This window comes from Hypanus sabinus, chromosome 23, assembly GCF_030144855.1.
Source record: "Hypanus sabinus isolate sHypSab1 chromosome 23, sHypSab1.hap1, whole genome shotgun sequence".
NCBI classification, from domain to species: domain Eukaryota; kingdom Metazoa; phylum Chordata; class Chondrichthyes; order Myliobatiformes; family Dasyatidae; genus Hypanus; species Hypanus sabinus.
In genome coordinates, this window is record NC_082728.1 from 3,488,819 (window position 1) to 3,515,118 (window position 26,300).

The following is a 26,300-nucleotide window of genomic DNA, read 5'->3' on the forward strand; positions in this document are numbered from 1 at the left end:
TTACAGAGGTGTATAAAATCAGGAGACTGGGGGATGATCTTACAGAGGTGTATAAAATCAGAAGACTGGGGGATGATCTTACAGAGGTACGGTGAACGCACACAATTTCTTTTGCAAAGTTCTGAATCCAGAACTCGAGGGCACAGGTTTAAGGTTTAATAGGAACATCAGGGGTGACTGTTTCACCCAGAGGGTGGGCTGTAGGATCCGCTGGAGGACGCACGGAAAAAGGGGTGGTAAGGTAGTGTGGCGGTTGGCATAAGGCTTTACGGTACTGGCGATCAGATGATTGCAGTTCCATTCCCTCTGCTGTCTGTAGGGAGTTTGCACGCTCCCCCCATAACTGTGAGGGTTCCCTCAGCGCGCTCCAGGTTCGGCCCCCATTCTGAAGATGTACGGCTTAGCATCAGTGTGTTGTGGTGGTGCATCAATGTCAGTCATTGATGGAAAAAAAGTATATTTTACTGTATCTTTTGATTTACGTATGATAGGATTAAATCAGGAGATTGCTAGGCAGCATAACTCAAAGGGCCAGAAGGCTCCATTCTGTGACTGTGTGTTCAGTTCCAGCAAGCGACTCGTAGGGGGTGGAGTGAGGAGGCAGATATGTGGGAAGAGAGAGTGGATGTGGAGAGAATGTTTCCTGTAGTGGGGGAGTCTGGGACCAGAGGACACAGATAGAGTGGATGTGGAGAGGATGTTTCCTGTAGTGGGGGAGTCTAGGACCAGAGGACACAGATAGAGTGGATGTGGAGAGGATGTTTCCTGTAGTGGGGGAGTCTAGGACCAGAGGGCACAGATAGAGTGGATGTGGAGCGGATGTTTCATATCGTGGGGGAGACTAGGACCAGAGGACACAGATAGAGTGGATGTGGAGAGGATGTTTCCTGTAGTGGGGGAGTCTAGGACCAGAGGGCACAGATAGAGTGGATGTGGAGCGGATGTTTCATATCGTGGGGGAGACTAGGACCAGAGGACACAGATAGAGTGGATGTGGAGAGGATGTTTCCTATAGTGGGGTTGTCTAGGACCAGAGGACACAGATAGAGTGGATGTGGAGCGGATGTTTCCTGTAGTGGGGGAGTCTAGGACCAGAGGGCACAGATAGAGTGGATGTGGAGAGGATGTTTCCTATAGTGGAGTAGTCTAGGACCAGGGGACACAGATAAAGTGGATGTGGAGAGGATGTTTCCTGTAGTGGGGGAGTCTAGGACCAGAGGACACAGATAGAGTGGATGTGGAGAGGATGTTTCCTGTAGTGGGGGAGTCTAGGACCAGAGGGCACAGATAGAGTGGATGTGGAGCGGATGTTTCATATCGTGGGGGAGACTAGGACCAGAGGACACAGATAGAATGGATGTGGAGAGGATGTTTCCTGTAGTGGAGGAGTCTAGGACCAGAGGACACAGATAGAGTGGATGTGGAGAGGATGTTTCCTGTAGTGGGGGAGTCTAGGACCAGAGGACACAGATAGAGTGGATGTGGAGAGGATGTTTCCTGTAGTGGGAGAGTCTAGGACCAGAGGACACAGATAGAGTGGATGTGGAGCGGATGTTTCATATCGTGGGGGAGACTAGGACCAGAGGACACAGATAGAGTGGATGTGGAGAGGATGTTTCCTGTAGTGGGGGTGTCTAGGACCAGAGGGCACAGATAGAGTGGATGTGGAGAGGTTGTTTCCTATAGTAGGGGAGTCTAGGACCAGAGGACACAGATAGAGTGGATGTGGAGAGGATGTTTCCTGTAGTGGGAGAGTCTAGGACCAGAGGGCACAGATAGAGTGGATGTGGAGAGGTTGTTTCCTATAGTAAGGGAGTCTAGGACCAGAGGACACAGATAGAGTGGATGTGGAGAGGATGTTTCCTGTAGTGGGGGAGTCTGGGACCAGAGGACACAGATAGAGTGGATGTGGAGAGGATGTTTCCTATAGTGGGGGAGTCTGGGACCAGAGGGCACAGACAGAGTGGATGTGGAGAGGATGTCTCCTATAGTGGGGGAGTCTGGGACCAGTGGACACAGACAGAGTGGATGTGGAGAGGATGTCTCCTATAGTGGGGGAGTCTAGGACCAGAGGACACAGATAGAGTGGATGTGGAGAGGATGTTTCCTGTGGTGGGAGAGTCTAGGACCAGAGGACACAGATAGAGTGGATGTGGAGAGGATGTTTCCTGTAGTGGGGGAGTCTGTGACCAGAGGACACAGATAGAGTGGATGTGGAGAGGATGTTTCCTATAGTGGGGGAGTCTAGGACCAGAGGACACAGCCTCAGAATACAAAAGAATGCCCTTTAGGATTGTCACGGTGTGCGCTCGCAGGCCTGAACCCACGTGCAGAGAAATGCCAGGCTATCCCTATCACAGGGGTCACCGGCACTACCTCGACCTGGGAGTGGTGGACCTCAGGCTCATGACTTGACCCAGGATCGGAGGAAGGGCAGATTCTCCATGAGGAGGCAGATATGAAAGGCTAGTCATGACCTCAGAGGGACGACGGAGGGACACTCTGTGAATAATCATTCTCTCCAAAACAATGGCTCTGCTAATGCACTAAACGAGTGTCCTCTTTAAATAATCATAGAATGTGAGAAACCCGTGCCAGTCACAATAACTTAACCAGATTAAAGCAAAAGCACACGGGCTCATCAGCTCTAGTTGAGATAACAGTTAGCGAATACAGGTGCTCGATAAGCTGAGATCAGTGTTCCACAGCAAGTCACAGGGGTCCTGACAAGAACAGAGATGAGGAGGGGTTTCTTTAGCCAGAGGCTGGTGAATCTGTGGATTTCATTGTCACAGGCGGCTGTGGAGGCAAATTCACAGGGAATATTTAAAGCGGAGGTTGATAGGGCCGTGATTAGTCAGGGCATCAAAGGTTACGGGGGGAAGGCAGGAGAAGTTGAGAGGGAAAATAAATCAGCCATGTTAGAATGGAGGAGCAGACTCGATGGGCGGAATGGCCTCATTCTGATCTCACGTTTTGTGGTCTGACTGCCAACGGAGAAAGGAATTAGTGGAAACTCTGTCCTGAAACGTACATTTATTCAGTGTTGTTACAAACGGAACACAACACTAAAGAAGAGAATGTGTTTTATCGGTGAACAATTACAGATCCAGACAGAATCTGCCTGAACGTGAAATGTGGCAGGAGATGGATTGCGAAAGACTGAATAATCGAGCAGCATTTCAGGCGTAGTTCTGTAACTCATCGCAGTTGGCATGCAGAGGAAGGTGACTGATAGTCTGTCCAAATGGATTGAAAGCCAAGTGTCTGGAGCTTTGGACTGGCCAAAGGAAATTACCTGCACCGGGAACGTTTGCTCTCAAATAAAAGTGAGAGGAGGAGGAACTGCAGTCTGCTAACTGGGATCTTCATCATAATCCCCTCCAGGGCCGCTTGTGAATGATATCCCAGCCTTGAAGTGGCTAACTCTCATCCTGTCCTCGGCTTCCTCAGACCTGACTCCTCTGTGGTTGAGGCCCCAGTTGCACCGTGTTCCCCAGGTTTCTGCTCTCATGCCGGTGCGAGGGGGCATGGTTCGAAGGTGAGTGGAGGACTGTACAGGAGAACGCAGGAGCTAAATTTTTTACCCCCCGAGAGCTGGGTGTCTGGAAACTCCGCCTGGGGTTGTGGTGCAGAAGGTTCCGATTGGCTGGCTTTGAGGGAGTTCTGTTGTGAGTGTTTGCCTCGCGGTTACTGGTGATTCCTTGATCGTTGTTGCCGTTGCTTCTCTTTTCTTTGTCAGGCTCGGCCCACTCTCGCGAGTATCAGGACACGAAGAGGAAGAAGGACAACTGGACGAGAGCTGGAGTGGTGAGTCAAAGAAAATAATGAGAAAGTGTGGCTCTCTACTGAAGGATCCACCAACAAACACGTCGACATAGATCTGGTACATGAATCCTTATGGAGAATAGAGAAACAATGACATCAGCTTTCAGTGAATCACTGGTATTCTTCGGATCTGGACAGCGAGGCAAACGAAGCTGGCCAGTCAGGATCTTCTGCAGCCTAAACTGTTCACAGTGGTGTGAAACAGCCAGCCAGATCACGATTTCTAATCACTGTCCACTTGGATCCCGGAAGAGTATAAATCCGGGGAGACAACACCCTCAACTGCGCTCGGATGATGGAGCGGAAACATCTGGAACATTTTGCCAAGCTCGTCGGTCAACCGAACTTCCAAGTGTCTTGTACTGCTGGGCATCGTGGACGCGCTAGGTCGGCGCTGGAGTGTGTGGTGACACTTGTGGGCTGCCCCCAGCACCTCTTTGGTCACGTTGGCTGTTACATTTCACTGCATGTTGTGATGCACGTGTGGTAATTAAATCTGAATATGAATCTTAGGAGTTTAGGAGAATGATGGCACCTAATGAGGACTCCTTTGCTTCCATCTTCAGAAACAGCTCTATTTCCATCTTTAATATCTCTATTATTCCCTTTCAGGGTTCTTTTGAACACCCTGACCTGGAGTTACACGCTGACTTTGGTTCTTCGCGGGAATGGGACCCGCTCTTGGGGTCTCACGACTGGCCGCTATTGGATGTGACAAGGGCGCGGCTGAGAAGACTAGCATGCCTTCAGGGTTCCGGGATTTCATGGCACTGGAGGTGGGTGGACTCGAGGTCGGTGCCGCTACAGGACACTGGTGCGTTGTGGGAGACGGACGATCGAAAGCAGCGAGCTGGCTGCTGGCTGTCTGCCCAGAGACCCGAGTTCTTTGGGCACACTCAGAAAAAAGCGATGCAGTGGACTTTTAACATCGTAAATCAGTGGGTTGTCTTGTTATGTCTCCCCTCTCACTGTGAAACAGTCCCTTTCTGAGGGAGAGAGAGCCTGTGGTGAAGGAGTGGTCTTTGGGATACTGCAAGTCCGTGTCTTTATTCACGCTTTGCTGCACGCTTGAGTGCTCAGTGAGGGGTGCTGATGCTTTTTTACTGGTGGGGGGGCTGGTTGCTTTGCTGGTACTTATATGTGGGAGGGGGGAGCTGGGGAGTGGCTTTGGGCTTCTAACATTTAACTGTCGTTCATTCTTTGGGGCATTCTGTGGATGTTTGTGAAGATAAAGAATTTCAGGACGTATATTGTCTACATTTCTCTGACATTAAATGCACTGATTGAGCCTTTTGAATCTGGGTATGTTACAATCTGTCTCATGAATGCAAATGGCTGCGACCCCAGCACAGCAACATGACAACCTGAGAGCAATTAACTTACCCCTACAGGGTGGTATGGTAATGGTTAGCATAACACCATTGCAGTGTCAGTGACCCGGGTTCAATTCCCACTGTAGTCTGTAAGCAGTTTGTATGTTTTCCCCCTCCTGACGTTGAAGGCATCTCCCAAGGGCTCTGGTTTCCTCGGACTTTCCAAAGGTGTATGGGTTACTAGGTTAATTGGCCACGTGTGTAAGTGGGCAGTGTGTGTTCATTGGGCTGGGGGGACTGTTACTGCAATGTGTCTGTATAGAAACAGATTAAAAATATCAACGTGCTGAGCTCAGGAATTCACTCCATAGCATTCTGTCACTCTCACACTTGAAGGTGCTCCTGTTGTCGAAACCCTGGTGTTTGTATGGATATAAATGATTTGTTGGTAAGCTGGTGGCTGACAGCAAGTGAGGAGGAGTGAAGGTCACACTGGACAATAAAGACCTCAGTACTTTTGTGTGCACCTTATAGAGTTTAGGTTACCGATCATGAAAATCACCATGGAAATTCCCTACCATGCATCTACTATATATTTGTTCTTTCAATTCATAATTCAAGTCAGAATAAATTATGCAAAAATTGAAGAAGGCATTTTTGTTGGTTTGCAAATCAAACGGATTATTGCATGGAAGGTATTCAAGGATGCCGGAAATCTTCTTGGCAACTGCAGAGCACAAACTAGATGCAGCTGGTTGACAACATGCTTCAGGCATACAACGGGAGTAACACTTGCAAATAACTGTCCAGTGTTGTCATAGGTTACAGGAAGACCTTGATCAGTTGGGGAAGTGGGTTGAGGAGTGGCATATGGATTCCAATATAAATGGAAAGTCAACCCAGCATAGGACTTCGACTATGAATGCATAAAAACAAAGGAAAAGAATAAAGCAGTCTTTGGAAAGCAGCTGTATTGATAGAAAACAATGGGAAATACTCAGACATCAGGCTAGTGGCTTAAGGCTGTAAGACCATAAGACGTGGAGCAGAATTAGTCCACTCAGCTCATTGAGCAGTAGGGAGTGTAATGGAACAGAGGGAACTCGCAGTATAGGTACGTAGTTTATTGAAAATAACATCACAGGTGGTTGGGGGTGAAAAAGTTGCTTAAGCAGGTTGGCCTTTATCAGTTAGTTCATTGAGTACAGGAGATGGGAGGCATTGGTGAGGTCACAATTGGAGAAAGAGTGTAGAAAAGGTTTACGAGGATGTTGCTGGGACTGGAGGGCCTGAGTGATAGGGAGACGTTGTCCAGACCAGGTCTTTATGCCAAGGAAGATGGGCAAACAAAGGGAGATCTTATCAAAGTGTTTAAAATTGTGAGAGGATAGACATGCGGGGGTTCCTTAAGGTTATTATAGACTTTAAGACTATAAGACAATAAGACCATTAGATATAACAGAAGAATTTGGCCATTTGGGCTGGCAGTAATGGTGGTGGAGGTGGATACAATAGGGTCTTTTAAGAAACTTTTGGATAGATACATGGAGCTTAGAAAAATAGAGGGCTATGGGTAAGCCTAGTAATTTCTTTTTTTAAAAAATTTTTAATTGAATTTTCAAATGGTTACAGAAGAAAAAAAAATATCAATCCTTCCCCCCTCCCCGCTAAGATATCCCTGTAGAAAAAGCAAAAAAAGAGAAAAAAAAGAAAGAAAGAAAGAGTGCCTGGTTATCGGAGGATCCCCACATGCTCCACGGAGTTCATAATAGCTTTAATATATATTTATTTCTTTCCCCAAATAACCAATAATTTTATCTTCGGAGCACCTATATATTTAATCCTATCTTTTGTAAATAAGGGTGTCAAATTTTCAGAAATATTTCATATTTATCTCTAAAATTATAAGTAATTTTTTCAAATGGAATGCGGCTAAAAGCTATATCTATTTTCATTTTCTTAATTTATGTTAAAATTCTTTTTCTTTTCACCGGTCCATTAAGCCCATTAACATTAAAACTTAAAAAATTCAGTAAATTAGTCATTATTTTTAACAGGATTACTCCAGTCTATAGTAATAACTAACTTTTCAACTTTCGTAGTACCTTGGGGAATCTTTTTAAAATTCTCCGTGTTGCTATGTGTCTCCCCCCCCCCGATTGTACAGACAAAGAAAGAAAGATTAAAGAAAAATAGATTATAAAGAAAAAAATAACAAACTACCCCCCACTAATGTTGTGAATAAAAAAACACAACATTACCCCCTCCGTTGTACAGGTCATGGCAATCGCCATGATTACACACGTGAATCCCGTAGCGATTGATCTGAAGTTCCCCCAGCTCCCCCATATCATGAAAAAGTATATATAAGAGAAGAAAAAATAATATCACTACTCTCGATTAATATTTCTCAAATTTTTACCTTTCTCCCCCTATATCATATAATTAAGAATATATTTAAATATTCTTCTGCCCTTAAACATCCATCAACTCCATTCACTGTCCCTGTCTTCATCTTTAATCCGTTTCACTTTTAAATCTTTGGCTGTGGTTAGCGAATATTTGGGAGTTCTTGTGCAAATTCTTCCGCATCCCAAAAATCAGTAAAAAATCTTCTTTCTCCGTCATCCAAAAAAATTATCAGTGTTGCTGGGTGACGCAATATAAATTTATAACCCTTTTCCCATAAAACTTTTCTCGCTGGGTTAAATTCCTTCTTTCTCTTCAAAAGGTCATAACTTATATCAGGATAGAAAAGAACTGTTTTCCCTTCTGTCATCAATGGCCCGTTTCTCTTTCTGGCACATTGGGCAGCCGCCTTCAGGATCTTTTCTTTATCTTGATATCTTAAGCGTTTTATCAAGATTGTTCGAGGGTTTTGATCAACTTGAGGTCTTGATCTTAAGGCTCTGTGAGCCTTTTCAATTTCAATTAACTGGGTTCCTTCTTCCATTTCCAAATTTTCCGGAATCCATTTTTGAAAAATAATTATTGGATCCTCTCCCTCTATACCTTCTTTAAGTCCAACAATCTTAATATTATTTCATCTGCTAAAATTTTCAAGTACATCCACTTTTTCCAACAACCATTTTCTTTCTGATGTCCAGGCAGAAATAGTATCTTCCATTTTATTCACTCTATCAATGGTGTCTCCCGTTGTTTCTTCCAAGTTTTTAATTTTCTTGTCCATTTTGTCCTGTCTTTTCATCATTTTATCAAACATAATCTTCATATTTTTAATCTTTTTTTATTACTTTTAATGCTTTTAATTCATGCATTATTTACACAAAAGATTTTTTTATGTCTCCAATTTCACCTCCAACCTCTTCCTGTTGCTCTTCTTTGTTTGTCTCTTCATCTTCGTCTGATTTACCCAGAGAATCTGATTCCACCTCATATTCACTTTCACTTTCAGTTCCGGTCATAGCTGGGATTTATAGTTTGGGTTGCTCGTGTTTGCACATGCCCCTTCCTTCACGCATGCGCAATTCCTGTTGCTCTTTTTCTTTTGGAAACGGTTGATGTTGCCGTAGTTTCCTGTTCTGCATCACCAGAGGTAAAATGCACTTGAGCCCGAGGCTCTTTCATGGCGGCCGGCCTTGATTCTTTTCCAACTTGTGTTGTCTTCAAAGTAGTAGTTTTCTTCTGCTTCTGTTTAGGAGACCTATCTTAAAATAATCCTGAGTAGTTTATAAGTAATTTTTAAAAAGTATTTACTAACTTTTCTTCACTTAAACATTATTTTACTGGTTTTTTATGGGAGAGCTGGATTTTCACATCTCGATCCTACGTCATCATGTGACGTCTCCCAGCATAGTAATTTCTAAGGTAGGGACATGATTGGCATAACTTTGTGGGCCGAAGGGCCTGTATTGTGCAGTAGGTTTTCTATGTTCCCAATCCTCGAACTTCCCACTAATTTTTACTCTATTATATGCCCTCTCTTTGGCTTTTATGTTGGCTTTGACTTCTCTTGTTAGCCATGGTTGGGTCATCTTTCCGTTAGAATACTTCTTCCTCTTTGGGATGTATATATCTTGTGCCTTCCAAATTGCTTCCAGAAATTCCAGCCACTGCTGCTCTGCTGATATCTCTGCCAGTCTTCTTTTCTAATAAATTGTAGCCAACTCATCTCTCCTTCCTCTGTAATTTCCTTTTCTCCATTGTAAAACTGATAGATTTGACACTAGTTTCTCCATCTCAAACTTCAGGGTGAATTTGGTCATATAATGATCGTTGTCCCCTAAGGGGCTCTTTCACCTCAGGTTGTCGAATCAATTCCGGACCACACCCGGTCTGGAATAGCTGACCCACTGGTGGACCCAACCATGAGCTGCTTTGAAAAGCCATCTTGCAGGCCTTCTGGAAATCCAGCACCAACCTGATTTTCCCAATCTACCTGCAACTTGAAGTCTCCCATTACTATTGTACCATTGCCCTTTTAGCATGCATTTTCCATCCCCCATCATATTTGTAGACCACATCCTTACTACTATTTGGGGGTCTGTGTACAACTCCCTTCAGGGTCTTTTTACCCTTGCAGTTCCTTTGCTTTACTCACAATGATTCAGCAATCTGTGACCCCATGTCACCTCTTTCTAATGATTTAATTTCATTTTTTACCAACAGAGCAAAGCTGCCCCGCCTGCCTTCCTGCCTGTCCTTTTGATACAGTGTGTATCCTTGGACGTTAATATAATGACCATCATCTTCTTTCAGCCGTGATTGAGTAATGGCTACATCATACCTGCCGATCTGTAACTGTGCGATAAGTTCAACTTCCTTATTCCGAAAACTATTCACGTACAGATATACCACCTTCAGTCCTGTGTTCACCCTTTGCAAATTTATCTGCCTTTTACGTTACAACTCATCCTGTTGACGGCAGTTTGGTGCTATCATCAGCCTCTCCTTGCTGTGAGTCTCACTACACACTGCCTTTGTTTGTAAACCAATACCTCACCCTCAGCACTAACACTCCAGTTCCCATTCCCCTGACAAATCAGTTTAAACCCCCCTGAACAACTCTAGCCAACTGAACTGCAGGGATATGGTAACCCATCCCTTTTCAGCAGGCCATACCTTCCCCAGCACAGATCCCAATGATCCAGAAATCTGAACTCCTGCCCCTGCACCAGTTCCTCAGCCACAATCTCACCTGACAAGTCATCCTATTCTAACCCTCACTGGTACGTGGCACAGGGAGCAAGCCAGACATTACTACCCTGGAGAGATCCCGTTCCTCAGCTTTCTACCTAACTCACTAAAATCTCCCTTCAGGACCTCCTCACCTCGTCTACCTGCGTCATTGGTGCCAATATGGACCAGGACTTCCAGCTTTTCACCCTCGAATGCCATTGACCTGATTGGAGACGTTCCTAATCATGGCACCAGGGGGGCAACATTCCACCTGTGTGCCCATAGAGCCTCGTGTCTGTCCCTCTGACTGAGGAATCTCCTATCAACACTACCGCTCTCTTCACCTCTCTGCTCTTCTGAGCCACAGCACCAGACTCCGTGACAGAGACACGGTCTATCTGCCTCGCCCCCGGTAGGTCGTCCCCTCAATACACCCGGTCTCTCTGCCTCGCCCCCGGTAGGTCGTCCCCCTCAATACACCCGGTCTCTCTGCCTCGCCCCCGGTAGATCGTCCCCTCAATACACCCGGTCTCTCTGCCTCGCCCCCGGTAGGTCGTCCCCTCAATACACCCGGTCTCTCTGCCTCACCCCCGGTAGGTCGTCCCCCTCAATACACCCGGTCTCCCTGCCTTGCCCCCGGTAGGTCGTCCCCCTCAATACACCCGGTCTCTCTGACTCACCCCCGGTAGTTCGTCCCCTCAATACACCCGGTCTCTCTGCCTCGCCCCCGGTAGGTCGTCCCCCTCAATACACCCGGTCTCTCTGCCTCGCCCCTGGTAGGTCGTCCCCCTCAATACACCCGGTCTCTCTGGCTCGCCCCCCGGTAGGTCGTCCCCTCAATACACCCGGTCCCTCTGCCTCGCCCCCGGTAGGTCGTCCCCTCAATACACCCGGTCTCTCTGACTCACCCCCGGTAGTTCGACCCCCTCAATACACCCGGTCCCTCTGCCTCGCCCCCGGTAGGTCGTCCCCTCAATACACCCGGTCTCTGCCTCGCCCCCGGTAGGGCGTCCCCTCAATACACCCGGTCTCTCTGCCTCGCCCCTGGTAGGTCGTCCCCCTCAATACACCAGGTCTCTCTGGCTCGCCCCCCGGTAGGTCGTCCCCTCAATACACCCGGTCTCTCTGACTCGCCCCCGGTAGGTCGTCCCCCTCAATACACCCGGACTCTCTGCCTCGCCCCCGGTAGGTCGTCCCCCTCAATACACCCGGTCTCTCTGCCTCGCCCCCGGTAGGTCGTCCCCTCAATACACCCGGTCTCTCTGCCTCGCCCCCGGTAGGTCGTCCCCTCAATACACCCGGTCTCTCTGCCTCGCCCCCGGTAGGTCGTCCCCTCAATACACCCTGTCTCTCTGACTTGCCCCCGGTAGGTCGTCCCCTCAATACACCCGGTCTCTCTGACTCGCCCCCGGTAGGTCGTCCCCCTCAATACACACGGTCTCTCTGCCTTGCCCCCGGTAGGTCGTCCCCCTCAATAAACCCGGTCTCTCTGCCTTGCCCCCGGTAGGTCGTCCCCTCAATACACCCGGTCTCTCTGCCTCGCCCCCGGTAGGTCGTCCCCCTCAATACACCCGGTCTCTCTGCCTTGCCCCCGGTAGGACATCCCCCTCAATACACACGGACTCTCTGCCTTGCCCCCGGTAGGTCGTCCCCCTCAATACACCCGGTCTCTCTGCCTCGCCCCCGGTAGGTCATCCCCCTCAATACACACGGTCTCCCTGACTCGCCCCCGGTAGGTCGACCCCCTTAATACACCCGGTCTCTCTGGCTCGCCCCCGGGAAGTCGTCCCCTCAATACACCCGGTCTCTCTGACTCGCCCCCGGTAGGTCGTCCCCTCAATACACCCGGTCTCTCTGACTCACCCCCGGTAGTTCGACCCCCTCAATACACCCGGTCCCTCTGCCTCGCCCCCGGTAGGTCGTCCCCTCAATACACCCGGTCTCTGCCTCGCCCCCGGTAGGGCGTCCCCTCAATACACCCGGTCTCTCTGCCTCGCCCCTGGTAGGTCGTCCCCCTCAATACACCCGGTCTCTCTGGCTCGCCCCCCGGTAGGTCGTCCCCTCAATACACCCGGTCTCTCTGACTCGCCCCCGGTAGGTCGTCCCCTCAATACACCCGGTCTCTCTGGCTCGCCCCCGGTAGGTCGTCCCCCTCAATACACCCGGACTCTCTGCCTCGCCCCCGGTAGGTCGTCCCCCTCAATACACCCGGTCTCTCTGCCTCGCCCCCGGTAGGTCGTCCCCTCAATACACCCGGTCTCTCTGCCTCGCCCCCGGTAGGTCGTCCCCTCAATACACCCGGTCTCTCTGCCTCGCCCCCGGTAGGTCGTCCCCTCAATACACCCTGTCTCTCTGACTTGCCCCCGGTAGGTCGTCCCCTCAATACACCCTGTCTCTCTGCCTCGCCCCCGGTAGGTCGTCCCCCTCAATACACACGGTCTCTCTGCCTTGCCCCCGGTAGGTCGTCCCCCTCAATACACCCGGTCTCTCTGCCTTGCCCCCGGTAGGTCGTCCCCTCAATACACCCGGTCTCTCTGCCTCGCCCCCGGTAGGTCGTCCCCCTCAATACACCCGGTCTCTCTGCCTTGCCCCCGGTAGGTCATCCCCCTCAATACACACGGACTCTCTGCCTTGCCCCCGGTAGGTCGTCCCCCTCAATACACCCGGTCTCTCTGCCTCGCCCCCGGTAGGTCATCCCCCTCAATACACACGGTCTCTCTGACTCGCCCCCGGTAGGTCGACCCCCTTAATACACCCGGTCTCTCTGCCTCGCCCCCGGTAGGTCGTCCCCTCAATACACCCGGTCTCTCTGCCTCGCCCCCGGTAGGTCGTCCCCTCAATACACCCGGTCTCTCTGCCTCGCCCCCGGTAGGTCGTCCCCTCAATACACCCGGTCTCTCTGCCTCGCCCCCGGTAGGTCGTCCCCTCAATACACCCGGTCTCTCTGCCTCGCCCCCGGTAGGTCGTCCCCTCAATACACCCTGTCTCTCTGACTTGCCCCCGGTAGGTCGTCCCCTCAATACACCCTGTCTCTCTGCCTCGCCCCCGGTAGGTCGTCCCCCTCAATACACACGGTCTCTCTGCCTTGCCCCCGGTAGGTCGTCCCCCTCAATACACCCGGTCTCTCTGCCTTGCCCCCGGTAGGTCGTCCCCTCAATACACCCGGTCTCTCTGCCTCGCCCCCGGTAGGTCGTCCCCCTCAATACACCCGGTCTCTCTGCCTTGCCCCCGGTAGGTCATCCCCCTCAATACACACGGACTCTCTGCCTTGCCCCCGGTAGGTCGTCCCCTCAATACACCCTGTCTCTCTGCCTCGCCCCCGGTAGGTCGTCCCCCTCAATACACACGGTCTCTCTGCCTTGCCCCCGGTAGGTCGTCCCCCTCAATACACCCGGTCTCTCTGCCTTGCCCCCGGTAGGTCGTCCCCTCAATACACCCGGTCTCTCTGCCTCGCCCCCGGTAGGTCGTCCCCCTCAATACACCCGGTCTCTCTGCCTTGCCCCCGGTAGGTCATCCCCCTCAATACACACGGACTCTCTGCCTCGCCCCCGGTAGGTCATCCCCCTCAATACACACGGTCTCTCTGACTCGCCCCCGATAGGTCGACCCCCTTAATACACCCGGTCTCTCTGGCTCGCCCCCGGGAAGTCGTCCCCTCAATACACCCGGTCTCTCTGACTCGCCCCCGGTAGGTCGTCCCCTCAATACACCCGGTCTCTCTGACTCACCCCCGGTAGTTCGACCCCCTCAATACACCCGGTCCCTCTGCCTCGCCCCCGGTAGGTCGTCCCCTCAATACACCCGGTCTCTGCCTCGCCCCCGGTAGGGCGTCCCCTCAATACACCCGGTCTCTCTGCCTCGCCCCTGGTAGGTCGTCCCCCTCAATACACCCGGTCTCTCTGGCTCGCCCCCCGGTAGGTCGTCCCCTCAATACACCCGGTCTCTCTGACTCGCCCCCGGTAGGTCGTCCCCTAAATACACCCGGTCTCTCTGGCTCGCCCCCGGTAGGTCGTCCCCCTCAATACACCCGGACTCTCTGCCTCGCCCCAGGTAGGTCGTCCCCCTCAATACACCCGGTCTCTCTGCCTCGCCCCCGGTAGGTCGTCCCCTCAATACACCCGGTCTCTCTGCCTCGCCCCCGGTAGGTCGTCCCCTCAATACACCCGGTCTCTCTGCCTCGCCCCCGGTAGGTCGTCCCCTCAATACACCCTGTCTCTCTGACTTGCCCCCGGTAGGTCGTCCCCTCAATACACCCTGTCTCTCTGCCTCGCCCCCGGTAGGTCGTCCCCCTCAATACACACGGTCTCTCTGCCTTGCCCCCGGTAGGTCGTCCCCCTCAATACACCCGGTCTCTCTGCCTTGCCCCCGGTAGGTCGTCCCCTCAATACACCCGGTCTCTCTGCCTCGCCCCCGGTAGGTCGTCCCCCTCAATACACCCGGACTCTCTGCCTCGCCCCAGGTAGGTCGTCCCCCTCAATACACCCGGTCTCTCTGCCTCGCCCCCGGTAGGTCGTCCCCTCAATACACCCGGTCTCTCTGCCTCGCCCCCGGTAGGTCGTCCCCTCAATACACCCGGTCTCTCTGCCTCGCCCCCGGTAGGTCGTCCCCCTCAATACACACGGTCTCTCTGCCTTGCCCCCGGTAGGTCGTCCCCCTCAATACACCCGGTCTCTCTGCCTTGCCCCCGGTAGGTCGTCCCCTCAATACACCCGGTCTCTCTGCCTCGCCCCCGGTAGGTCGTCCCCCTCAATACACCCGGTCTCTCTGCCTTGCCCCCGGTAGGTCATCCCCCTCAATACACACGGACTCTCTGCCTTGCCCCCGGTAGGTCGTCCCCTCAATACACCCTGTCTCTCTGCCTCGCCCCCGGTAGGTCGTCCCCCTCAATACACACGGTCTCTCTGCCTTGCCCCCGGTAGGTCGTCCCCCTCAATACACCCGGTCTCTCTGCCTTGCCCCCGGTAGGTCGTCCCCTCAATACACCCGGTCTCTCTGCCTCGCCCCCGGTAGGTCGTCCCCCTCAATACACCCGGTCTCTCTGCCTTGCCCCCGGTAGGTCATCCCCCTCAATACACACGGACTCTCTGCCTCGCCCCCGGTAGGTCATCCCCCTCAATACACACGGTCTCTCTGACTCGCCCCCGATAGGTCGACCCCCTTAATACACCCGGTCTCTCTGGCTCGCCCCCGGGAAGTCGTCCCCTCAATACACCCGGTCTCTCTGACTCGCCCCCGGTAGGTCGTCCCCTCAATACACCCGGTCTCTCTGACTCACCCCCGGTAGTTCGACCCCCTCAATACACCCGGTCCCTCTGCCTCGCCCCCGGTAGGTCGTCCCCTCAATACACCCGGTCTCTGCCTCGCCCCCGGTAGGGCGTCCCCTCAATACACCCGGTCTCTCTGCCTCGCCCCTGGTAGGTCGTCCCCCTCAATACACCCGGTCTCTCTGGCTCGCCCCCCGGTAGGTCGTCCCCTCAATACACCCGGTCTCTCTGACTCGCCCCCGGTAGGTCGTCCCCTAAATACACCCGGTCTCTCTGGCTCGCCCCCGGTAGGTCGTCCCCCTCAATACACCCGGACTCTCTGCCTCGCCCCAGGTAGGTCGTCCCCCTCAATACACCCGGTCTCTCTGCCTCGCCCCCGGTAGGTCGTCCCCTCAATACACCCGGTCTCTCTGCCTCGCCCCCGGTAGGTCGTCCCCTCAATACACCCGGTCTCTCTGCCTCGCCCCCGGTAGGTCGTCCCCTCAATACACCCTGTCTCTCTGACTTGCCCCCGGTAGGTCGTCCCCTCAATACACCCTGTCTCTCTGCCTCGCCCCCGGTAGGTCGTCCCCCTCAATACACACGGTCTCTCTGCCTTGCCCCCGGTAGGTCGTCCCCTCAATACACCCGGTCTCTCTGCCTCGCCCCCGGTAGGTCGTCCCCTCAATACACCCGGTCTCTCTGCCTCGCCCCCGGTAGGTCGTCCCCCTCAATACACCCGGACTCTCTGCCTCGCCCCAGGTAGGTCGTCCCCCTCAATACACCCGGTCTCTCTGCCTCGCCCCCGGTAGGTCGTCCCCTCAATACACCCGGTCTCTCTGCCTCGCCCCCGGTAGGTCGTCCCCTCAATACACCCGGTCTCTCTGCCTCGCCCCCGGTAGGTCGTCCCCTCAATACACCCTGTCTCTCTGACTTGCCCCCGGTAGGTCGTCCCCTCAATACACCCTGTCTCTCTGCCTCGCCCCCGGTAGGTCGTCCCCCTCAATACACACGGTCTCTCTGCCTTGCCCCCGGTAGGTCGTCCCCCTCAATACACCCGGTCTCTCTGCCTTGCCCCCGGTAGGTCGTCCCCTCAATACACCCGGTCTCTCTGCCTCGCCCCCGGTAGGTCGTCCCCCTCAATACACCCGGTCTCTCTGCCTTGCCCCCGGTAGGTCATCCCCCTCAATACACACGGACTCTCTGCCTCGCCCCCGGTAGGTCATCCCCCTCAATACACACGGTCTCTCTGACTCGCCCCCGATAGGTCGACCCCCTTAATACACCCGGTCTCTCTGGCTCGCCCCCGGGAAGTCGTCCCCTCAATACACCCGGTCTCTCTGACTCGCCCCCGGTAGGTCGTCCCCTCAATACACCCGGTCTCTCTGACTCACCCCCGGTAGTTCGACCCCCTCAATACACCCGGTCCCTCTGCCTCGCCCCCGGTAGGTCGTCCCCTCAATACACCCGGTCTCTGCCTCGCCCCCGGTAGGGCGTCCCCTCAATACACCCGGTCTCTCTGCCTCGCCCCTGGTAGGTCGTCCCCCTCAATACACCCGGTCTCTCTGGCTCGCCCCCCGGTAGGTCGTCCCCTCAATACACCCGGTCTCTCTGACTCGCCCCCGGTAGGTCGTCCCCTAAATACACCCGGTCTCTCTGGCTCGCCCCCGGTAGGTCGTCCCCCTCAATACACCCGGACTCTCTGCCTCGCCCCAGGTAGGTCGTCCCCCTCAATACACCCGGTCTCTCTGCCTCGCCCCCGGTAGGTCGTCCCCTCAATACACCCGGTCTCTCTGCCTCGCCCCCGGTAGGTCGTCCCCTCAATACACCCGGTCTCTCTGCCTCGCCCCCGGTAGGTCGTCCCCTCAATACACCCTGTCTCTCTGACTTGCCCCCGGTAGGTCGTCCCCTCAATACACCCTGTCTCTCTGCCTCGCCCCCGGTAGGTCGTCCCCCTCAATACACACGGTCTCTCTGCCTTGCCCCCGGTAGGTCGTCCCCCTCAATACACCCGGTCTCTCTGCCTTGCCCCCGGTAGGTCGTCCCCTCAATACACCCGGTCTCTCTGCCTCGCCCCCGGTAGGTCGTCCCCCTCAATACACCCGGTCTCTCTGCCTTGCCCCCGGTAGGTCATCCCCCTCAATACACACGGACTCTCTGCCTTGCCCCCGGTAGGTCGTCCCCCTCAATACACCCGGTCTCTCTGCCTCGCCCCCGGTAGGTCATCCCCCTCAATACACACGGTCTCTCTGACTCGCCCCCGGTAGGTCGACCCCCTTAATACACCCGGTCTCTCTGCCTCGCCCCCGGTAGGTCGTCCCCTCAATACACCCGGTCTCTCTGCCTCGCCCCCGGTAGGTCGTCCCCTCAATACACCCGGTCTCTCTGCCTCGCCCCCGGTAGGTCGTCCCCTCAATACACCCTGTCTCTCTGACTTGCCCCCGGTAGGTCGTCCCCTCAATCCACCCTGTCTCTCTGCCTCGCCCCCGGTAGGTCGTCCCCCTCAATACACACGGTCTCTCTGCCTTGCCCCCGGTAGGTCGTCCCCCTCAATACACCCGGTCTCTCTGCCTTGCCCCCGGTAGGTCGTCCCCTCAATACACCCGGTCTCTCTGCCTCGCCCCCGGTAGGTCGTCCCCTCAATACACCCTGTCTCTCTGACTTGCCCCCGGTAGGTCGTCCCCTCAATACACCCTGTCACTCTGCCTCGCCCCCGGTAGGTCGTCCCCCTCAATACACACGGTCTCTCTGCCTTGCCCCCGGTAGGTCGTCCCCCTCAATACACCCGGTCTCTCTGCCTTGCCCCCGGTAGGTCGTCCCCTCAATACACCCGGTCTCTCTGCCTCGCCCCCGGTAGGTCGTCCCCCTCAATACACCCGGTCTCTCTGCCTTGCCCCCGGTAGGTCATCCCCCTCAATACACCCGGTCTCTCTGCCTTGCCCCCGGTAGGTCATCCCCCTCAATACACACGGACTCTCTGCCTTGCCCCCGGTAGGTCGTCCCCCTCAATACACCCGGTCTCTCTGCCTCGCCCCCGGTAGGTCATCCCCCTCAATACACACGGTCTCTCTGACTCGCCCCCGGTAGGTCGACCCCCTTAATACACCCGGTCTCTCTGGCTCGCCCCCGGGAGGTCGTCCCCTCAATACACCCGGTCTCTCTGCCTCGCCCCCGGGAGGTCGTCACCTCAATACACCCGGTCTCTCTGCCTCGCCCCCGGTAGGTCGTCCCCCTGAATACACACGGTCTCTCTGCCTTGCCCCCGGTAGGTCGTCCCCCTCAATACACCCGGTCTCTCTGCCTTGCCCCCGGTAGGTCGTCCCCTCAATACACCCGGTCTCTCTGCCTCGCCCCCGGTAGGTCGTCCCCCTCAATACACCCGGTCTCTCTGCCTTGCCCCCGGTAGGTCATCCCCCTCAATACACCCGGTCTCTCTGCCTTGCCCCCGGTAGGTCATCCCCCTCAATACACACGGACTCTCTGCCTTGCCCCCGGTAGGTCGTCCCCCTCAATACACCCGGTCTCTCTGCCTCGCCCCCGGTAGGTCATCCCCCTCAATACACACGGTCTCTCTGACTCGGCCCCGGTAGGTCGACCCCCTTAATACACCAGGTCTCTCTGGCTCGCCCCCGGGAGGTCGTCCCCTCAATACACCCGGTCTCTCTGACTCGCCCCCGGTAGGTCGTCCCCTCAATACACCCGGTCTCTCTGGCTCGCCCCCGGTAGGTCGTCCCCCTCAATACACCCGGTCTCTCTGCCTCGCCCCCGGTAGGTCGTCCCCCTCAATACACCCGGTCTCTCTGCCTCGCCCCCGGTAGGTCGTCCCCTCAATACACCCGGTCTCTCTGCCTCGCCCCCGGTAGGTCGTCCCCTCAATACACCCGGTCTCTCTGCCTCGCCCCCGGTAGGTCGTCCCCTCAATACACCCTGTCTCTCTGACTTGCCCCCGGTAGGTCGTCCCCTCAATACACCCTGTCTCTCTGCCTCGCCCCCGGTAGGTCGTCCCCCTCAATACACACGGTCTCTCTGCCTTGCCCCCGGTAGGTCGTCCCCCTCAATACACCCGGTCTCTCTGCCTTGCCCCCGGTAGGTCGTCCCCTCAATACACCCGGTCTCTCTGCCTCGCCCCCGGTAGGTCGTCCCCCTCAATACACCCGGTCTCTCTGCCTTGCCCCCGGTAGGTCATCCCCCTCAATACACACGGACTCTCTGCCTTGCCCCCGGTAGGTCGTCCCCCTCAATACACCCGGTCTCTCTGCCTCGCCCCCGGTAGGTCATCCCCCTCAATACACACGGTCTCTCTGACTCGCCCCCGGTAGGTCGACCCCCTTAATACACCCGGTCTCTCTGGCTCGCCCCCGGGAGGTCGTCCCCTCAATACACCCGGTCTCTCTGCCTCGCCCCCGGTAGGTCGTCCCCTCAATACACCCGGTCTCTCTGCCTCGCCCCCGGGAGGTCGTCCCGTCAATACACCTGGTCTCTCTGACTCGCCCCCGGTAAGTCGTCCCCCTCAATACACCCGGTCTCTCTTGCTCGCCCCCGGTAGGTCGTCCCCCTCAATACACCCGGTCTCTCTGGCTCGCCTCCGGTAGGTCGTCCCCTCAATACACCCGGTCTCTCTGACTCGCCCCCGGTAGGTCGTCCCCCTCAATACACCCGGTCTCTCTGCCTCGCCCCCGGTAGGTCGTCCCCCTCAATACACCCGGTCTCTCTGCCTCGCCCCCGGTAGGTCGTCCCCCTCAATACACCCGGTCTCTCTGCCTCGCCCCCGGTAGGTCGTCCCCTCAATACACCCGGTCTCTCTGACTCGCCCCCGGTAGGTCGTCCCCCTCAATACACCCGGTCTCTCTTGCTCGCCCCCGGTAGGTCGTCCCCTCAATACACCCGGTCTCTCTGACTCGCCCCCGGTAGGTCGTCCCCCTCAATACACCCGGTCTCTCTGACTCGCCCCCGGTAGGTCGTCCCCCTCAATACACCCGGTCTCTCTGACTCGCCCCCGGTAGGTCGTCCCCTCAATACACCCGGTCTCTCTGCCTCACCCCCGGTAGATCGTCCCCTCAATACACCCGGTCTCTCTGACTCACCCCCGGTAGTTCGTCCCCTCAATACACCCGGTCTCTCTGACTCGCCCCCGGTAGGTCGTCCCCTCAATACACCCGGTCTCTCTGACTCGCCCCCGGTAGGTCGTCCCCTCAATACACCCGGTCTCTCTGCCTCACCCCCAGTAGATCGTCCCCTCAATACACCCGGTCTCTCTGACTCACCCCCGGTAGTTCGTCCCCTCAATACACCCGGTCTCTCTGCCTCGCCCCCGGTAGGTCGTCCCCCTCAATACACCCGGTCTCTCTGACTCGCCCCCGGTAGTTCGTCCCCTCAATACACCCGGTCTCTCTGCCTCGCCCCCGGTAGGTCGTCCCCCTCAATACACCCGGTCTCTCTGACTCACCCCCGGTAGTTCGTCCCCTCAATACACCCGGTCTCTCTGCCTCGCCCCCGGTAGGTCGTCCCCCTCAATACACCCGGTCTCTCTGCCTCGCCCCTGGTAGGTCGTCCCCCTCAATACACCCGGTCTCTCTGGCTCGCCCCCCGGTAGGTCGTCCCCTCAATACACCCGGTCCCTCTGCCTCGCCCCCGGTAGGTCGTCCCCTCAATACACCCGGTCTCTCTGACTCACCCCTGGTAGTTCGTCCCCTCAATACACCCGGTCCCTCTGCCTCGCCCCCGGTAGGTCGTCCCCTCAATACACCCGGTCTCTCTGCCTCGCCCCTGGTAGGTCGTCCCCCTCAATACACCCGGTCTCTCTGGCTCGCCCCCCGGTAGGTCGTCCCCTCAATACACCCGGTCTCTCTGACTCGCCCCCGGTAGGTCGTCCCCTCAATACACCCGGTCTCTCTGGCTCGCCCCCGGTAGGTCGTCCCCCTCAATACACCCGGTCTCTCTGCCTCGCCCCCGGTAGGTCATCCCCCTCAATACACACGGTCTCTCTGACTCGCCCCCGGTAGGTCGACCCCCTTAATACACCCGGTCTCTCTGGCTCGCCCCCGGGAGGTCGTCCCCTCAATACACCCGGTCTCTCTGCCTCGCCCCCGGGAGGTCGTCCCCTCAATACACCCGGTCTCTCTGCCTCGCCCCCGGTAGGTCGTCCCCTCAATACACCCGGTCTCTCTGCCTCGCCCCCGGGAGGTCGTCCCGTCAATACACCTGGTCTCTCTGACTCGCCCCCGGTAAGTCGTCCCCCTCAATACACCCGGTCTCTCTTGCTCGCCCCCGGTAGGTCGTCCCCCTCAATACACCCGGTCTCTCTGGCTCGCCTCCGGTAGGTCGTCCCCTCAATACACCCGGTCTCTCTGACTCGCCCCCGGTAGGTCGTCCCCCTCAATACACCCGGTCTCTCTGCCTCGCCCCCGGTAGGTCGTCCCCCTCAATACACCCGGTCTCTCTGCCTCGCCCCCGGTAGGTCGTCCCCCTCAATACACCCGGTCTCTCTGCCTCGCCCCCGGTAGGTCGTCCCCTCAATACACCCGGTCTCTCTGACTCGCCCCCGGTAGGTCGTCCCCCTCAATACACCCGGTCTCTCTTGCTCGCCCCCGGTAGGTCGTCCCCTCAATACACCCGGTCTCTCTGACTCGCCCCCGGTAGGTCGTCCCCCTCAATACACCCGGTCTCTCTGACTCGCCCCCGGTAGGTCGTCCCCCTCAATACACCCGGTCTCTCTGACTCGCCCCCGGTAGGTCGTCCCCTCAATACACCCGGTCTCTCTGCCTCACCCCCGGTAGATCGTCCCCTCAATACACCCGGTCTCTCTGACTCACCCCCGGTAGTTCGTCCCCTCAATACACCCGGTCTCTCTGACTCGCCCCCGGTAGGTCGTCCCCTCAATACACCCGGTCTCTCTGACTCGCCCCCGGTAGGTCGTCCCCTCAATACACCCGGTCTCTCTGCCTCACCCCCGGTAGATCGTCCCCTCAATACACCCGGTCTCTCTGACTCACCCCCGGTAGTTCGTCCCCTCAATACACCCGGTCACTCTGCCTCGCCCCCGGTAGGTCGTCCCCCTCAATACACCCGGTCTCTCTGACTCGCCCCCGGTAGTTCGTCCCCTCAATACACCCGGTCTCTCTGCCTCGCCCCCGGTAGGTCGTCCCCCTCAATACACCCGGTCTCTCTGACTCACCCCCGGTAGTTCGTCCCCTCAATACACCCGGTCTCTCTGCCTCGCCCCCGGTAGGTCGTCCCCCTCAATACACCCGGTCTCTCTGCCTCGCCCCTGGTAGGTCGTCCCCCTCAATACACCCGGTCTCTCTGGCTCGCCCCCCGGTAGGTCGTCCCCTCAATACACCCGGTCCCTCTGCCTCGCCCCCGGTAGGTCGTCCCCTCAATACACCCGGTCTCTCTGACTCACCCCTGGTAGTTCGTCCCCTCAATACACCCGGTCCCTCTGCCTCGCCCCCGGTAGGTCGTCCCCTCAATACACCCGGTCTCTCTGCCTCGCCCCTGGTAGGTCGTCCCCCTCAATACACCCGGTCTCTCTGGCTCGCCCCCCGGTAGGTCGTCCCCTCAATACACCCGGTCTCTCTGACTCGCCCCCGGTAGGTCGTCCCCTCAATACACCCGGTCTCTCTGGCTCGCCCCCGGTAGGTCGTCCCCCTCAATACACCCGGTCTCTCTGCCTCGCCCCCGGTAGGTCGTCCCCTCAATACACCCGGTCTCTCTGCCTCGCCCCCGGTAGGTCGTCCCCTCAATACACCCGGTCTCTCTGCCTCGCCCCCGGTAGGTCGTCCCCTCAATACACCCGGTCTCTCTGCCTCGCCCCCGGTAGGTCGTCCCCTCAATACACCCTGTCTCTCTGACTTGCCCCCGGTAGGTCGTCCCCTCAATGCACCCGGTCTCTCTGCCTCGCCCCCAGTAGGTCGTCCCCTCAATACACCCTGTCTCTCTGCCTCGACCCCGGTAGGTTGTCCCCTCAATACACCCTGTCTCTCTGCCTCGCCCCCGGTAGGTCGTCCCCTCAATACACCCGGTCTCTCTGCCTCGCCCCCGGTAGGTCGTCCCCTCAATACACCCTGTCTCTCTGACTTGCCCCCGGTAGGTCGTCCCCTCAATGCACCCGGTCTCTCTGACTCGCCCCCGGTAGGTCGTCCCCCTCAATACACTCGGTCTCTCTGGCTCGCACCTGGTAGGTCGTCCCCCTCAATACACCCGGTCTCTCTGACTCGCCCCCGGTAGGTCGTCCCCCTCAATACACTCGGTCTCTCTGGCTCGCCCCCAGTAGGTTGACCCCCTCAATACACCCGGTCTCTCTGCCTCGCCCCCGGTAGGTCGTCCCCCTCAATACACCCGGTCTCTCTTGCTCGCCCCCGGTAGGTCGTCCCCCTTAATACACCCGGTCTCTCTGACACGCCCCCAGTAGGTCATCCCCCTTAATACACCCGGTCTCGCTGACTCGCCCCCAGTAGGTCATCCCCCTCAATACACCAAGTCTCTCTTGCTCGCCCCCAGTAGGTCATCCCCTCAATACACCCGGTCTCTCTGGCTCGCCCCCGGTAGGTCGTCCCCCTCAATACACCCGGTCTCTCTGACTCGCCCCCAGTAGGTCATCCCCCTTAATACACCCGGTCTCTCTGACGCCCCCGGTAGGTCGTCCCCCTTAATACACCCGGTCTCTCTGACTCGCCCCCAGTAGGTCATCCCCCTTAATACACCCGGTCTCTCTGACTCGCCCGCAGGAGGTCATCCCCCTCAATACACCCGGTCTCTCTGCCTCGCCCCCGGTAGGTCGTCCCCCTCAATACACCCGGTCTCTCTGCCTCGCCCATGGTAGGTCGTCCCCTCAATACACCCGGTCTCTCTGCCTCGCCCCCGGTAGGTCGTCCCCCTCAATACACCTGGTCTCTCTGCCTCGCCCCCGGTAGGTCGTCCCCCTCAATACACCCTGTCTCTCTGCCTCGCCCCCAGTAGGTCGTCCCCCTCAATACACCCGGTCTCTCTGGCTCGCCCCCGGTAGGTCGACCCCCTCAATACACCCGGTCTCTCTGCCTCGCCCCCGGTAGGTCGTCCCCCTCAATACACCCGGTCTCTCTTGCTCTCCCCTGTTAGGTCGTCCCCTCAATACACCCGGTCTCTCTGACTCGCTCCCGGTAGGTCGTCCCCCTCAATACACCCGGTCTCTCTGCCTCGCCCCCGGTAGGTCATCCCCCTCAATACACCCGGTCTCTCTGACTCGCCCCCGGTAGGTCATCCCCCTCAATACACCCGGTCTCTCTGACTCGCCCCCGGTAGGTCATCCCCCTCAATACACCCGGTCTCTCTGATTCGCCCCCGGTAGGTCGTCCCCTCAATACACCCGGTCTCTCTGCCTCGCCCCCGGTAGGTCGTCCCTCAATACACCCGGTCTCTCTGCCTCGCCCCCGGTAGGTCGTCCCCTCAATACACCCGGTCTCTCTGCCTCACCCCCGGTAGGTCGTCCCCTCAATACACCCGGTCTCTCTGGCTCGCCCCCGGTAGGTCGTCCCCCTCAATACACCCGGTCTCTCTGGCTCGCCCCCGGTAGGTCATCCCCCTCAATACACCCGGTCTCTCTGGGTCGCCCCCGGTAGGTCGTCCCCCTCAATACATCCGGTCTCCCTGGCTCGTCTCCGGTAGGTCGTCCCCTCAATACACCCGGTCTCTCTGACTCGCCCCCGGTAGGTCGTCCCCTCAATACACCCGGTCTCTCTGCCTCGCCCCCGGTAGGTCGTCCCCCTCAATACACACGGTCTCTCTGCCTTGCCCCCGGTAGGTCGTCCCCCTCAATACACCCGGTCTCTCTGCCTTGCCCCCGGTAGGTCGTCCCCTCAATACACCCGGTCTCTCTGCCTCGCCCCCGGTAGGTCGTCCCCCTCAATACACCCGGTCTCTCTGCCTTGCCCCCGGTAGGTCATCCCCCTCAATACACACGGTCTCTCTGCCTTGCCCCCGGTAGGTCGTCCCCCTCAATACACCCGGTCTCTCTGCCTCGCTCCCGGTAGGTCATCCCTCTCAATACACACGGTCTCTCTGCCTTGCCCCCGGTAGGTCGTCCCCCTCAATACACCCGGTCTCTCTGCCTTGCCCCCGGTAGGTCATCCCCCTCAATACACACGGACTCTCTGCCTTGCCCCCGGTAGGTCGTCCCCCTCAATACACCCGGTCTCTCTGCCTCGCCCCCGGTAGGTCATCCCCCTCAATACACACGGTCTCTCTGACTCGCCCCCGGTAGGTCGACCCCCTTAATACACCCGGTCTCTCTGGCTCGCCTCCGGGAGGTCGTCCCCTCAATACACCCGGTCTCTCTGCCTCGCCCCCGGGAAGTCGTCCCCTCAATACACCCGGTCTCTCTGCCTCGCCCCCGGTAGGTCGTCCCCTCAATACACCCGGTCTCTCTGCCTCGCCCCCGGGAGGTCGTCCCCTCAATACACCTGGTCTCTCTGCCTCACCCCCGGTAGGTCGTCCCCCTCAATACACCCTGTCTCTCTGCCTCGCCACCAGTAGGTCGTCCCCCTCAATACACCCGGTCTCTCTGGCTCGCCCCCGGTAGGTCGACCCCCTCAATACACCCGGTCTCTCTGCCTCGCCCATGGTAGGTCGTCCCCTCAATACACCCGGTCTCTCTGCCTCGCCCCCGGTAGGTCGTCCCCCTCAATACACCTGGTCTCTCTGACTCGCCCCCGGTAAGTCGTCCCCCTCAATACACCCGGTCTCTCTTGCTCGCCCCCGGTAGGTCGTCCCCCTCAATACACCCGGTCTCTCTGGCTCGCCT

General features: G+C 56.8%; 1 long non-coding RNA gene across 1 annotated transcript in view; it reads right to left on the reverse strand.

Moving 5' to 3' along the window:
* Window positions 1-2,162: 2,162 nt before the first annotated feature.
* Window positions 2,163-26,300, reverse strand: part of LOC132379885 (uncharacterized) — a 79,468-nt gene continuing 55,330 nt past the window's right edge. The window contains exon 4 of the long non-coding RNA XR_009507559.1: window positions 2,163-3,802. This is a non-coding gene — a long non-coding RNA (uncharacterized LOC132379885). The remainder of the gene's footprint in view (window positions 3,803-26,300) is intronic.